The sequence below is a fragment of the Triticum urartu genome, chromosome 2, assembly GCF_003073215.2.
Source record: "Triticum urartu cultivar G1812 chromosome 2, Tu2.1, whole genome shotgun sequence".
In the NCBI taxonomy this organism is placed as follows: Eukaryota; Viridiplantae; Streptophyta; class Magnoliopsida; order Poales; family Poaceae; genus Triticum; species Triticum urartu.
This window is the reverse complement of record NC_053023.1, coordinates 128,770,852-128,787,018: the sequence shown is the minus strand read 5'-3', so window position 1 is coordinate 128,787,018 and position 16,167 is coordinate 128,770,852.

The window sequence follows — 16,167 nt, the reverse complement described above, 5'->3', positions numbered from 1 at the left end:
ACTCCTAGATAATATTATGGTTAATTATTGGCACACTGAAAGATCTACTAGTAAAAAGGTTCATGCAATAGAAGAAATTAATGTTTTGAGTGGAAAGATGGATGAACTTATGAAATTGTTTGCTAATAAGAGTGTTTCTTATGATCCTAATGATATGCCTTTGTCTACTTTGATTGAGAATAATAATGAATCTATGGATGTGAATTTTGTTGGCAGGAACAATTTTGGTAATAACGCATATAGAGGTAATTTTAATCCTAGGTCGTTTCCTAGTAATTCCTCTAATAATTATGGTAATTCCTACAACAGTTCTTATGGAAATTATAATAAGATGCCCTCTAATTTTGAATCTAATATTAAATAATTTATTAGTTCGCAAAAGAGTTTCAATGCTTTGATTGAAGAAAAATTGTCTAAGATTGATGAGTTGGCTAGGAACATGGATATAATTTCTCTTGATGTTGATTCTTTGAAACTTAGATCTATTCCACCTAAGCATGATATCAATGAGTCTCTCAAAGCTGTGAGAATTTCCATTGATGAGTGCAAAGAAAGAACTGCTATGATGCGTGCTAAAAAAGATTGCTTTGTGAAAGCGTGTTCTTCTAGTTTCCATGATAATAATGGCGAAGATCTAAAAGTTATTGATGTGTCTCCTATTAAATCTTTGTTTTGCAATATGAATCTTGATAATGATGGGACTGGAGATGAGTCAACTTTAGTTAGAAGGCGTCCCAATGATTCAGAGTTTTTAGGTCTTGATGCAAAAATTGATAAAAGTGGGATGGGAGAGGTCAAAACTTTACATAGCAATGAACCCACTATCTTGGATTTCAAGGAATTTAATTATGATAATTGTTCTTTAATAGACTATATTTCGTTGTTGCAATCCGTGCTAAATTCTCCGCATGCTTATATCAAAATAAAGCTTTTACTAAACATATCGTTGATGCTTTAATGCAATCTTATGAAGAAAAGCTTGAATTGGAAGTTTCTATCCCTAGAAAACTTTATGATGAGTTGTAACCTACTATTAAAATTAAAATTAAAGATCATGAATGCTATGTGTTGTGTGATTTGGGTGCTAGTGTTTCCACGATTCCTAAAACCTTGTGTGATTTGCTAGGTTTCCATGAATTTGATGATTGTTCTTTAAACTTGCATCTTGCGGATTCCACTATTAAGAAACCTATGGGAAGAATTAATGATGTTTTTATTGTTGCAAATAGGAATTATGTGCCCGTGGATTTCATTGTTCTTGATATTGATTGCAATCCTACATGTCCTATTATTCTTGGTAGACCTTTCCTTAGAACGATTGGTGCAATTATTGATACGAAGGAGGGGAATATTAGATTCCAATTTCCGTTAAGGAAGGGCATGGAACACTTTCCTAGAAAGAAAATTAAATTACCTTATGAATCTATTATGAGACCCACTTATGGATTGCATACCAAAGATGATAATACCTAGATCTATTCTTGCTTTTATGCCTAGCTAGGGGCGTTAAACGATAGCGCTTGTTGGGAGGCAAACCAATTTTATTTTTGTTCCTTGCTTTTTGATTCTGTTTAGTAATAAATAATTCATATAGCCTCTGTTTAGATGTGGTTTTATGCTTTTAATTAGTGTTTGTGCCAAGTAGAACCTTTGGTAAGACTTGGGGAAGGTCTTTGCGATCTTGCTGTAAAAACCAGAGACTTTAGCGCTCACAAGATTTGCTGCCATTTTCTACTAGAGAGTGAGATTAAGTTGATTCTTTTTCAGATGATTAATAGATAAATTCCTCATGCACAGAAATTTATTTTAGAATTTTTGGGGTTACATAAGTATTCGAAACCTATAGATTACTACATACCGTTCTGTTTTTGACAGATTCTGTTTTCGTGTGTTGTTTGCTTATTTTGATGAATCTATGGCTAGTATTTGATTGTATGAACCATAGAGAAGTTGGAATACAGTATGTTTAACACCAATATAAATAAAGAATTATTTCATTACAGTACCATAAGTGGTGGTTTGTTTTCTTTTACTAACGGAGCTCATGAGATTTTCTGTTTAAGTTTTGTGTTGTGAAGTTTTCAAGTTTTCGGTAAAGATTTGATGGATTAAGGAACAAGGAGTGGCAAGAGCCTAAGCTTGGGGATGACCAAGGCACCCCAAGGTAAAATTCAAGGACAACCAAAAGCCTAAGCTTGGGGATGCCCCGGAAGGCATCCCCTCTTTCATCTTCTTCTATTGGTAACTTTACTTGAGGCTATATTTTTATTCACCACATGATATGTGTTTTTCTTGGAGTGTCTTGTATGATTTGAGTCTTTAAATTTTAGTTTACCACAATCATCCTTGTTGTACACACCTTTTGGGAGAGACACACATGAATCAGAATTTATTAGAATACTCTATGTGCTTCACTTATATCTTTTGAGCTAGATAATTTTGCTCTAGTGCTTCGCTTATATCTTTTAGAGCACGGTGGTTGTTTTATTTTATAGAAATTATTGATCTCTCATGCTTCACTTATATTATTTTGAGATTCCTTTAGAATAGCATGGTAATTTGCTTTGGTTATGAATTTAGTCCTAATATGATAGGCATCCAAGATCGGTATAATAAAAACTTTCATAAAAAGTGCATTGAGTACTAGGAGAAGTTTGATACTTGATAATTGTTTTGAGATATAAAGGTGGTAATATTAGAGTGTGCTAGTTGAGTAGTTGTGAATTTGAGAAATACTTGTGTTGAAGTTTGCAAGTCCCGTAGCATGCACGTATGGTGACCGTTGTGTAACAAATTTGAAACATGAGGTGTTATTTGATTGTCTTCCTTATGAGTGGCGGTCGGAGACGAGCGATGGTCTTTTCCTACCAATCTATCCCCCTAGGAGCATGCACGTAATGCTTGGTTTTTGACGACTTGTAGATTTTTGCAATAAGTATGTGAGTTCTTTATGACTAATGTTGAGTCCATGGATTATACGCACTCTCACCCTTCCATCATTGCTAGCCTCTTCGGTACCATGCATTGCCCCTTTCTCACCTTGAGAGTTGGTGCAAACTTCGCCGGTGCATCCAAACCCCGTGATATGATACGCTCTGTCACACATAAACCTCCTTATATCTTCCTCAAAACAGCCACCATACCTACCTATTATGGCATTTCCATAGCCATTCCGAGATATATTGCCATGCAACTTTCCACCGTTCCATTTATCATGACATACATCATCATTGTCATATTGCCTTGCATGATCATGTAGTTGACATCGTATTTGTGGCAAAGCCACCGTTCATAATTTTTCATACATGTCACTCTTGATTCATTGCCCTTCCCGGTACACCGCCGGAGGCATTCATATAGAGTCATACTTTGTTCTAGTATCGAGTTGTAATCATTGATTTGTAAATAAATAGAAGTGTGATGATCATCATTAATAGAGCATTGTCCCAAATAAAAAAAGAAGTCCCCAAAAAGGTGAAAAAAGAGAAAAATAAATAAAAAGGGGCAATGCTACTATCCTTTTTTCCACACTTGTGCTTTAAAGTAGCACCATGATCTTTATGATAGAGAGTCTCTTGTTTTGTCACTTTCATATACTAGTGGGAATTTTTCATTATAGAACTTCACTTGTATATTCCAACAATGGGCTTCCTCAAATGCCCTAGGTCTTCGTGAGCAAGCAAGTTGGATGCACACCCACTTAGTTTCTTTTGTTGAGCTTTCTTACATTTATAGCTCTAGTGCATCCGTTGCATGGCAATCCCTACTCCTTGCATTGACATCAATTGATGGGCATCTCCCTAGCCCATTGATTAGCCGCGTCGATGTGAGACTTTCTTCTTTTTTGTCTTCTCCACATAACCCCCATCATCATATTCTATTCCACCCATAGTGCTATATCCATGGCTCACGCTCATGTATTGCGTGAAAGTTGAAAAAAGTTTGAGATTACTAAAGTGTGAAACAATTGCTTGGCTTGTCATCGGGGTTGTGCATGGTGAGAGCATTCTTGTGTGACGAAAATGGAGCATGACCAAACTATATGATTTTGTAGGGATGAACATTCTTTTGCCATGTTATTTTGAGAAGACATAATTGCTTAGTTAGTATGCTTGAAGTATTATTATTTTTATGTCAATATTAGATTTTTGTCTTGAATCTTTCGGATTTGAATATTCATGCCACAATAGAGAGAATTACATTGAGAATTATGCTAGGTAGCATTCCACATCAAAAATTCTGTTTTTATCATTTACATACTCGAGGATGAGTAGGAATTAAGCTTGGGGATGCTTGATACGTCTCCAACTTATCTATAATTTTTTATTGTTCCATGCTATTATATATTCTGTTTTGGATGTTTAATGGGCTTAATTTTACACTTTTATATTATTTTTGGGACTAACCTATTAACCCAAGGCCCAGTGCAAATTGCTGTTTTTTTTGCCTATTTCAGTGTTTCGCAGAAAAGGAATATCAAACGAGTCCAAATGGAATGAAACCTTCGGGAGCGTGATTTGTGGAACAAACGTGATCCAGAGGACTTGGAGTGGACGTCAAGAAACAACCGAGGAGGCCACGAGGCAGGGAGGCGCGCCTGCCCCCTGGGCGCGCCCTCCCCCCTCGTGGCTCCACCGACCTACTTCTTCCTCCTATATATGTTCATATACCCCGAAAACATCCAGGAGCACCATAAACCCTATTTCCACCACCACAACCTTCTGTACCCAAGAGATCCCATCTTGGGGCATTTTTCGGAGCTCCGCCGGAGGGGGCATCGATCATGGAGGGCCTCTACATCAACTCCATGGCCCCTCCAATGATGTGTGAGTAGTTTACTTCAGACCTTCGGGTCCATAGCTATTATCTAGATGGCTTCTTCTCTCTCTCTCTCTCTCTCGTTGGATCTCAATACAAAGTTCTCCTCGATCTTCTTGGAGATCTATTTGATGTAACTCTTTTTGCGGTGTGTTTGTCAAGATCCGATGAATTGTGGGTTTATGATCAAGTCTATCTATGAACAATATTTGATTCTTCTCTGAAATCTTTTATGTATGATTGGTTATCTTTGCAAGTCTCTTTGAATTATCAGTTTAGTTTGGCCCACTAGATTGATCTTTCTTGCAATGGGAGAAGTGCTTAGCTTTGGGTTCAATCTTGCGGTGCTCGATCCCAGTGACAGAAAGGGAAATGACACGTATTGTATTGTTGCCATCGAGGATAAAAAGATGGGGTTTATATCATATTGCTTGAGTTTATCCCTCTAGATCATGTCATCTTACCTAATGTGTTACTCTGTTCTTATGAACTTAATACTCTAGATGCATGCTGGATAGCGGTCGATGTGTGGAGTAATAGTAGTAGATGCATGCAGGAGTCGGTCTACTTGTCACGGATGTGATGCCTATATACATGATCATGCCTAGATATTCTCATAATTATTCGCTTTTCTGTCAATTGCTCGACAGTAATTTGTTCACCCACCGTAATACTTATGCTATCTTGAAACAAGCCACTAGTGAAACCTATGGCCCCCGAGTCTATTCTCCATCATATTAATCTCCTGTCAACAAGTTATTTCTGGCACCGTTTATTTTGCAATCTTTACTTTCAATCTATATCATAAAAATACCAAAAATATTTATCTTATCATTATTATCTCTATCAAATCTCACTCTCGTAAGTGATTGTGAAGGGATTGACAACCCCTTTATCGCGCTGGTTGCGAGGTTTTTATTTGTTTGTGTAGGTACGAGGGACTTGCGTGTAGTCTCCTACTGGATTGATACCTTGGTTCTCAAAACTGAGGGAAATACTTATGCTACTTTGCTGCATCACCCTTTCCTCTTCAAGGGAAAACCAACGCAGTGCTCAAGAGGTAGCAGTTACAAGGTGTGAAGTTGAGTCAGACTCAATGCCCGACCACTGCAGAAGATAGAGAGAAAATGAAAGTCATTCCCTATGCTTCAGCCATAGGTTCTATCATGTATGCAATGCTGTGTACCAGACCTGATGTGTGCCCTGCTATTAGTTTAGCAGGGAGGTACCAAAGTAATCTAGGAGTGGATCACTGGACAACGGTCAAGAACATCCTGAAATACCTGAAAAGGACTAAGGATATGTTTCTCGTTTATGGAGGTGATAAAGAGCTCATCGTAAATGGTTATGTCGATGCAAGCTTTGACACTGATCTCGATGATTCTAACTCATAAACCTGATATGTATTTTTATTAAATGGTGGAGCTGTCATTTGGTGCAGTTCCAAGCAGAGCATCGTGGAGGGATCTACGTGTGAAGCAGAGTACATAGCTGCTTCGGAAGCAGCAAATGAAGGAGACTGTATGAAGGAGTTCATATCCGATCTAGGTCTAATACCTAGTGCATCGGGTCCAATGAAAATCTTTTGTGACAATACTGGTGCAATTGCCTTGGCAAAGGAATCCAGATTTCACAAGAGAACTAAGCACATCAAGATACGCTTCAATTCCATCCGCGATCAAGTCAAGGTGGGAGAGATAGATATTTGCAAGATACATACGGATTTGAATGTTGCAGACCCATTGACTAAGCCTATCTCACGAGCAAAACATGATCAACACCAAGACTCCATGGGTGTTAGAATCATTACATTGTAATCTAGATTATTGACTCTAGTGCAAGTGGGAGACTGAAGGAAATATGCCCTAGAGGTAATAATAAAGTTGTTATTTATATTTCCTTATATTATGATAAACGTTTATTAATCATGCTAGAATTGTATTAACCGGAAACTTCGTACATGTGTGAATACATAGACAAACAGAGTGTCACTATTATGCCTCTACTTGACTAGCTCGTTGAATCAATGATGGTTATGTTTCCTATCCATAGACATGAGTTGTCATTTGATTAACGGGATCACATCATTAGAGAATGATGTGATTGACTTGACCCATCCGTTAGCTTAGCACGATGATCATTTAGTTTGTTCCTATTGCTTTCTCCATAACTTATGCATCTTTCTATGACTATGAGATCATGCAACTGTTGAATACCGGAGGAACACTTAGTGTGCTATCAAACGTCACAACGTAACTGGGTGACTATAAAGATGCTCTACAGGTGTCTCCGATGGTGTTTGTTGAGTTGGCATAGATCGAGATTAGGATTTGTCACTCCGAGTATCGGAGAGGTATCTCTGGGCCCTCTCGATAATGCACATCACTATAAGCCTTGCAAGCAATGTGACTAATGAGTTAGTTACGGGATGATGCATTACGGAACGAGTAAAGAGACTTGCAGGTAACAAGATTGAACTAGGTATTCAGATACCGACGATCGAATCTCGGGCAAGTAACATACCGATGACAAAGGGAACAATGTATGTTGTTATGCGGTTTGACCGATAAAGATCTTTGTAGAATATGTGGGAGCCAATATGAACATCCAGGTTCTGCTATTGGTTATTGACCAGAGATGTGTCTCGGTCATGTCTACATAGTTCTCGAACCCATAGGGTCCGCACGCTTAACGTTCGGTGATGATCGGTATTATGAGTTTATGTGTTTTGATGTACCAGAGGTAGTTTGGAGTCCCGGATATGATCAGGAAATGACGAGGAGTCTCAAAATGGTCGAGACATAAAGATTGATATATTGGACGACTTTCGTACACCGGAAGTGTTCCGGGTGATTTCAGAGAAAACCGGAGTGCTGGAGGGTTACCAGAACCCCCTCCCCCCGGGGAAAGATTGGGCCTACATGGGCCATAGGGAAGAGGGGAGGCAGCCCACAAGAGGCAGCCGCGCCCCCTCCCTATAGGGAGTCCGAATTGGACTAGGGAGGGGTCGCGCCCCCCTTTCCTTCTCCTCTTCCTCTCCTTTCCTTCTTTCCCCTTCTCCTCCCAGTAGGACTAGGAAAGGAGGAATCCTACTCCTACTAGGAGGAGGATTCCTCCTCCCTTGGCGCGCCACTAGGGCCGGTCGGCCTCCCTCTTGCTCCTTTATATACGGGGGCAGGGGGCACCCTAGAACATGCAAGTTGATTGCTTTTAGCCGTGTGCGGTGCCCCCTCCACCATAATCCACCTTGCTCATATCGTCGTAGTGCTTAGGCAAAGCCCTGCGCCGGTAGCTTCATCATCACCGTCATCATGCCGTCGTGCTGACGAAGCTCTCCCTTGACGCTCAGCTAGATCGAGAGTTCGTGGGACGTCACCGAGCCGAACGTGTGCAGATCGCGAATGTGTCGTACTTTCGGTACTAGGATCGGTCGGACCATGAAGACGTATGACTACATCAACCGCATTGTCATAACGCTTCCGCTTATGGTCTATGAGGGTACGTGGACAACACTCTTCCCTTCTCGTTGCTATGCATCACCATGATAGATCTTGCGTGCGCGTAGGAATTTTTTTGAAATTACCACATTCCCCAACACTATGCTCTACTCAGTTTCTGGCGCTTGTTTTAGAAGGTGGTGACACAACATAAAAGTAAATAGAAAGTCCCTTCGCAGAGGAAAGGAGTGATTTGCAGAGGTGCCAGAGCTCAATTTTCAAAACAGAGATAAATGATATTTTGAGACATGCACCCTTCTTATTCACTTCACGACCATCAGTTATCAATATCTCCCATGCTAAACAGGCTAGTGGCGGTTCCCAGGCGATAAAAGTAAAGGTTATGACTCCATTGGGAGTTTTTGTTTGATTATTTGAGCGATTAACTCTTTTTATATTTTGCAGTTTGGGACTGGGCATCCCTATTACCGCCCTTTTCTCGTGCGATGGCGAGTGAATAAACACTCGACCTGAGAATAACCCGCTTAGCATGGAAGATACCGACCACATCCTGTCGTTCCATGAACGATCCAGGCACACAAAACGGATAATTTTTTAGAAGTTTTTAGAGGTGGCACATGCAAATTTACTTAGGGCAGCAGGGTAATACCGCATATAGGTAGGCATGGTGGACTCATCTGGAATAACTTTGGGTTCAAGGTTTTTGATGTACAAGCAGAATCCCCACTTAGTATAGGCGAAGGTTAGCAATTAGATTGAGAAGCGGCCAGCTAGAGAGCAACAACGATCATGACCATGCATTATGCATAAGTAACATTGGACACTAGCATGAGTAGGATATGATCACCATGAACATGAACATTATAAAGGCTATGTTGGTTTTGATTCAACTACATGCATGAACATGTACCAAGTCAAGCCACTTGAACATTCAGAGGAGGATACCATATCATCATACTACATCACAATCATTTTAACGCTATGTTGATATCCAAGATAAATCATTATCAACTCCCAGCTACTTATGCATGGCATGAGAAACTATAATCTCTAATTGTCATTGCAAACATGTTTAATCATAATGGGCTGAATCATGGATGCTAGGTTAAACATATTTACATAGACAGAACAAGTTGAGTTCATACCGGTTTCTCTCTTCCATGGCCAGTTCATCGAATGTCGTCATTATTGCCTTTCACTTGCACGACCGAATGATATGAAAATAATAATAGTGCAAGAGTGCCATGGACTAAGATGGAATCTGCAAAACATTTTATTCAACAGGAGAAGACAAGGTAAAATGTGCTCTTTATTAGTTCAACAATTATTCAATTGAGAGCCACTCAAAATATTCATCATGGTCTTCTCCTCGGTACAACTCAAATAGAAAGAAAAGAAATTCAGAGAAACACACTAAAATATTTTTGGAGTTTTTGGTTTTCTTGAACAAGCAAATAAGGAAAAAACGAAAACGATAAAAACTATTTACACGGGAAAGCTCCCAACAAGCAAAAGAAGAACAAGGAAATCTTTTTGTGTTTTCTATTTAATACTATAGCTAAGCATGCATAGAAAGTAAATTAACTACAACTATTTTTTTGGTTTTTCTAAAGTTTAACAAACACACAAGAAGAAATCAAGAAACTAATTCTAAGCATGGATGATATAATGAAAAAGTGTGGACACCAACAAATGTAATAAGTGAACATGAATGTAAAGTCGGTGGAAACACGTACTCCCCCAAGCTTAGGCTTTTTGCCTAACTTGGTAGTCGATCAGTAGCTTGGAGGGTAGTAGGGGTGCTGAGGAGCGAATCCACTCATCCCACTGCAGAGGCTCCTCCTGTGTCGCTTCCGCAGCAGCCTGAGCGTTCCGGTCGGCAATAATGTCCGCGGGCATGATCCTATATCCGCCCTGGCAGCAGAATCAAACAAAGCAGCTGCAGGCAGTGGAATAATATCACGAGTTTTAACGCTAAAACCAGGTTATAAGGAATAGGAATGTCAGGATAATATCGTGCAAGAAAATGATGGTGCTCCATGGCTGCCCTGTCTAGGTAGACCTTGGTCAAAGGGTAATCATGAGGGCGTATCTCAACCTCAAAGTGAGCCGCCAAACGAGTAGCAAAAATACCACCATGTATTTCACCCTGTGATTTATTAAGATGGAGGCGACGAGCCACAATAGCTCCCAAGCTATGGGTGTTATCGCCCTCTAGTGCTCAGCGTAAAACAACAAAGTCTGGTGCACTGAGCGCACCTACTTTCTTTCTAGCAAGCAAGCACTTAGCAACAAATAAGGCAAAATAATGTACGACAGGAAAGTGTATGCTAGCAGACGTAGTGGCTGACACCCCTCTCTCATCTCCCACTGTCAAAGTGCGATAAAATGCCTCAAACCCAGTCAGCCTAGGCTCGGCTAAGCTCCCATCAGAAGGAATCAAGCATATATCACAAAATTAAGTAAGTGGTATCTGATGGTTTTCAACATATAAATCGAAGCTCACTTCAGGAGGATTATTCCTAGGCAGGAAAGTAAAACTCTGAACAAAGATATTTTCGAGGATTTGGTGCTGGTCATGTGGCACCCCGATCCTCCTGGAGCAGGGGGCCTTCGCACGTCAGCCCAAGATAACACCTGACGCATGACAGGTCCATAATACAGCATTCCAGGTACAATAATATTCATCAAATACATGGGCATAAGCTTACATCATTGATGAATACAATCATCTGGCATAGCCCTACAGCTATTTAAATGGCATCGGAAGTCTATTAAAATGGCGGCGAAAGTCTTGGTTTGACAGCATAACAACTCTGGTTGGGCTCCACAACTCACAGGACTGGCAAGGTTACGGCCTAGCACGACGGATCAATCGAACAACTCGGGTATGACCTACAAAACTGGCATGACACGTGAGGTCAGTACATTGAATGTACTTGCAAGACAACCAATTACATAGCATCCAAACAAGCAGAAGACAAGGCAAGAACTAAGCGCATGCAACAACTTAGCTCATATCAATAACTGAACGTGGCATGATAAAAATATCAACTAAGCATGAACAACATCATAGCATCTACTAACATGGCATTGACATGCTTCTAACAAGGTAATAGAAAAACATAACCTATCATCCAATCCTAGTGTAATTAATTCAAGCATGGCATGGCATCATGAAATTATGCTGAAAATAAACTGCCGATCATATTCAATGCAGACATAGCATGTTTAACCTTATGCAATCATCTTCTGTTCTGACATGGTTCTTTAAATGCAACATATTACTCATGCAATGCAACCAAATTTGTGCACTGAGTCCCTCAGACTCTCTTACCAACGGGTTGCCTCGCAACCAAACGGTGATCTTTCCAGCGATCACAACCAAACCACCATCGTGGTCTTGACCAGAGTAACTCATGATCCTTACGACGATCACAACCAGTCCAACCATGATCTTTCCGGCGATCACAACCATGATGAACACTTGGTCTCAAACGTGATCCTTCCGGCGATCACTACCATGACCAACACTTGGTCTCCAACACTCACCGAGACCTCATCTCGTGATCATACCAAAACATCACCGTGACTTCTCACGACTATCTCATAGTCCAAGTCACCATATTCTTGTTACCACATATTTATTTACCAACTTAATTATTTCAGGTTTATCCTCCATTTCGACCAAGACCTGATAGTGGTACCTACTACGAACGGTGTTGCTATCGATAGACTTTATATACACTCTACAGAGGTAGCACATGATACCCACACCACGGAACCCATGGCCTCGCATTCCCATTCGGGTGGACCAACGGCATTCCGATGAAACCGACCTACTACCATGACACTCTCCCGGCCACTCCGACCCACTTCCCAACTGGGCTAGTCTTGGGTGGCCCAGTGTCTACCAAAGACACACCGACCACCGTCGTGGCCAAAACCTCCCTCATGGGGACCGGTACCAAAAATCTCAACAACGGGCACACAAGGTTATGTCCACCTACCTGATCAGGGTAAGCACGCCCATAACCTTCCCTAGTTGGAGGCACCAACGAGAGGCACGACAATAGATCGCATCAAGGCCTTCCCACAAAGGCAAATGTGGCTGCACTGAAAAAGTTCGATTTGGTGGCACTATGACTCGATCCCATCGATGACGGAGGAGGTTTGCTATTATTAAGTCATTTTAATTCCTTCTCCATCATCATGAACACGAATGTAGTATGGAGCATACAAATGCATGAACAAAATATCGAACTTCTCAAGTGCACAACTATAGCATAAAGAACATGACAATACCAAGTAATAGCATATCAACAGTGCATTACAATCCTCATAACATTTTATAACAATGACATGCGAATAAAGTAGAGTAGTGACATGGCATTATCAATAACAACATTCTAATTAGCATGGCAAACGATATCGTGAAAACACAAGCATGCATGACAGGCATAGTGGAATAACTGCATACGAAAACCATATGAAACAACTGCAACTACACACACAAAGTGCAAGCAAAGTCAACATGCAAGTTTGGGGCTCATGATAAGGGGTTGGCTTGCCTGGGGTCGACAAATACTCTGGGAAGAAGTGCGAAATTATCACGGAAAGATTTGCCAGAAACAGTTCTCTCTCGGAGGGGGCTGTTTACGGGTAAGGGAAAAATGGTCATTTTCATTATGTGAAAACATTATGAAAATGATACCAATGGAAAGAGCTCGACGAACTGAGAATGTGAGCATTGGAATCACCTCAATCGGAGTTGTGGTTGCAAAGATACGACCGTTTGAATGACAGGGACTAATATGTAAAATCAATATTCACAAACAGGTCCTTGTCGGTTAAAACAGAAAGCGCACTAAGGAAAATACGTTTTCAGAGAAGGGAAAGCGCATTACTGACCGCAGGCGACAGAAAGTACGTTTTCAGAAAACGAAAACGCATTTCTCTCTGAAGCATGGCGAAGTGCGTTTTTGGTGCGGGGAAACGGCTTCGCCGAAGGGCGCCGCCACTTATCCGACGTGGCGCTGGGCCAGGCCCTTCGGTTGCCGACAAGTGGGGCCGTGCGAGGAGGGGCCCGCCTGGCCCTGGTGTCTTCAACCTCATGCCTAGGCTCATGCCTGGCCGAGGGAGGAGGACACCCGACGACGACTGCCGGCGAGTCCGGCCACGGCGGGGGCCGTGCGACCTACCCATATGACCAGGGGAGGGAGACGCATCCAGAGGTGGTATCCACTGCCGTCGACAAGCGCCGGACAGAGAGCAGCAGGGCCAGCGGCGGAGAGGGGGTTTTGGTCGCTGGTGAAGTGGGGGTTACGATGGAGGAGAGGAGAGGCCAAGGCCACGGGGAGACCCGCCGGAGCATGGGGGATGCGGTGGTGGTGGAGGAACGGCGAGGGAAGGCTCTGGTCACCGGAATCAGAGAAGGCCGGGGCGGCGGCCATGGCTATGGGGAGGGGGCCAGAGAGGGGCTCCGGGAAGAATGAGCGCTTGGGGAGGCGTAGAAGAGGGCGGGGGAGCTACTGATGAGCTCGGACGAGGCGCGGACATGCTATTTATATCCGGGGCAGGGGCACCCGAGCCGGGCACCGCCGAGCGCGTCAGGCCGCGGCTCTGCCATGCTCCGCAGTCACGGGGAGGCACGGGAAGGCGACGAGGAGGGAAGCGGACGAGCGCCAGAGAGTCACGGAGACGAGCAGCGCTCGGAGACGAACGGAGGAAGAGGACACCAGGGAGGAAGGCGACGATGCACAGGAGTGCACTGTTCTGGTCATTGGCACGGCTCGCCGGAGAAGAAAATGAAGGGGGCCAGAGGTCCAGAGGGAAGAGGACGGCGAGGGGGAACTGTTGGGCATTAATGGCGAGGTCAGAGACGGTCGGAGCAGCGATGCCGACTCGAACAGTGGCTAGACCACCGTTTTGGCTGGCTGCCCTCGTGGTCACCACGGACAAGTCACGCTCTGGAGTTTTTATCGAGGCTATCTCATGTCTATCGCGTAGTCCTTCGTAACTAGAGTGTTACTACGGTAAAGAAACGGGCAAAGACAAATTGAGCTGAGTAAACCAAGCTCCACAAGTTTGCTGCTACAAATTTTACCACGCTATAGAGATTAAACCAGAGAGGGTAAAAAGGTAAAATGGATGTCTGGTAGGCTTAGGGTAGAAAGGACTATGGTACTGGTAATTTTGAGGTCATTTGGTCAAGTATTTAGCATGGTTGCTGTACAACTGCCAAATCTGACCCAGAAATTGAATCAAGAAGGATTCCTCACTAGGGGTGAGGAATTTGGCTAAGACTTGGCAAAGCCTGATGATTTGGGTATATAATGATGCTGTAAATTTTTCATACCAAATGGACTTACCAAAATGGTAGTTCCTTTACAGCTATCATTTATGTCCAAAAACTTCAGAAAAATCCTCAGGGCAATTGGCTAGATGAAATGAGCCAAAATATTGTGGAGATAGGTTATATGGATATGAGAAGGCCTGGGAATATTTTCATCCATAATGGAGCAAGATAAAATGCACTTGCTTCACAACCTAAGAAATTGGACAGAAACCAAGAATTGCTCCTGTGCTCACATAGTTCAATGAAATGAACTGAATTTGGCTAGAGGATGATGATTTGAGATACTTGAGAGGATGTAAAAGTTTCATCCCATTTGGAAACTCTATGAAGGTACTTCCTTCACAAAGTTGCATTCTGGTCAGAAACTTTGAAAAATAGCACAGGGAGATAGGATGAATGGATTGAGCTCATATTTGGCATACATGGGTTATTTATCAAGGTTAATCACCCTGCCAAATTGCAGCTCCATTGGAATTAGTAATAAAGCACTTCTTTTGCAAAATTTCAGAGAAGGCAGAAACTGGCATTGGATCATGTGCCAAAATTTTGAACTGAGGAACATGAGATGAGGATGGAACTAGTTAATATATAGCAAGGACAAGCTCCACAATTTATGTGGGAATTTTCCCTGCTATAAAAATAGTAGTTCCTTTGGAACATGGCAGGAATGCAATATTGGCATTAAATAGGAAAAGACAATTTTCCTTATTTAATTATGGCCAATATATTTTGCCAGAGCTTGGATTAGGCATAAGTATCAATTCCACCAATTCTCATGAATTTAGGAGATAGCTAGCTATGCATTTGGATTTTATTCCTCAGAAAGGCAAGAAAATGAATAAATCACAATTCAAAAATATTGCATGGGACTTGACAATATTTTTGCATATCCAAGGTTCAGAAATATAGGATGATCTCTGGGAACAATTGGGAAGATCAATAGATCAAGGAAAAGGAGGCCCCCTTTGTAAGCACAAAGGGCATATCTAATCTCCAAAAATTGGAATTTGGGTTTTGAGGGGGTTTGAGATGATGCAAATGAGGTCTTGCCCACTGAAAAAGACATGAGCAAGGTTTTGAAAGGTTGAAAATGACAAGAATCATCAGAGTCATCCAACAGACTCAGGAGAAAGATTTTGAAAATGAGTGCCAAGAAGGAATAACAACACAAAAATTGATAACCCAATTTTGGGGCTGTTACAGGTCACACGTAGTAGGTGACTATAACTTGCAAGATCAGATCTAGAACACGGATATAATGATGATAACATAAACAGTTTAGGTCTGAAATCATGGCACCCGGGCCCAAAGTGTCAAGCATTAAGCATGGCAAAGTCATAGCAACATCAATCTAAGAACATAGTGGATACTAGGGATCAAGCCCTAACAAAACCAACTCGATTACATGATGAATCTCATCCAACTCCTCACCGACCAGTGAGCCTACGAAGGAATTACTCACTCCCGGTGGGGAGCATCATGGAATTGTCAATGGAGAAGGGTTGGTGATGACGAAGAACGAAGACCCCCCCT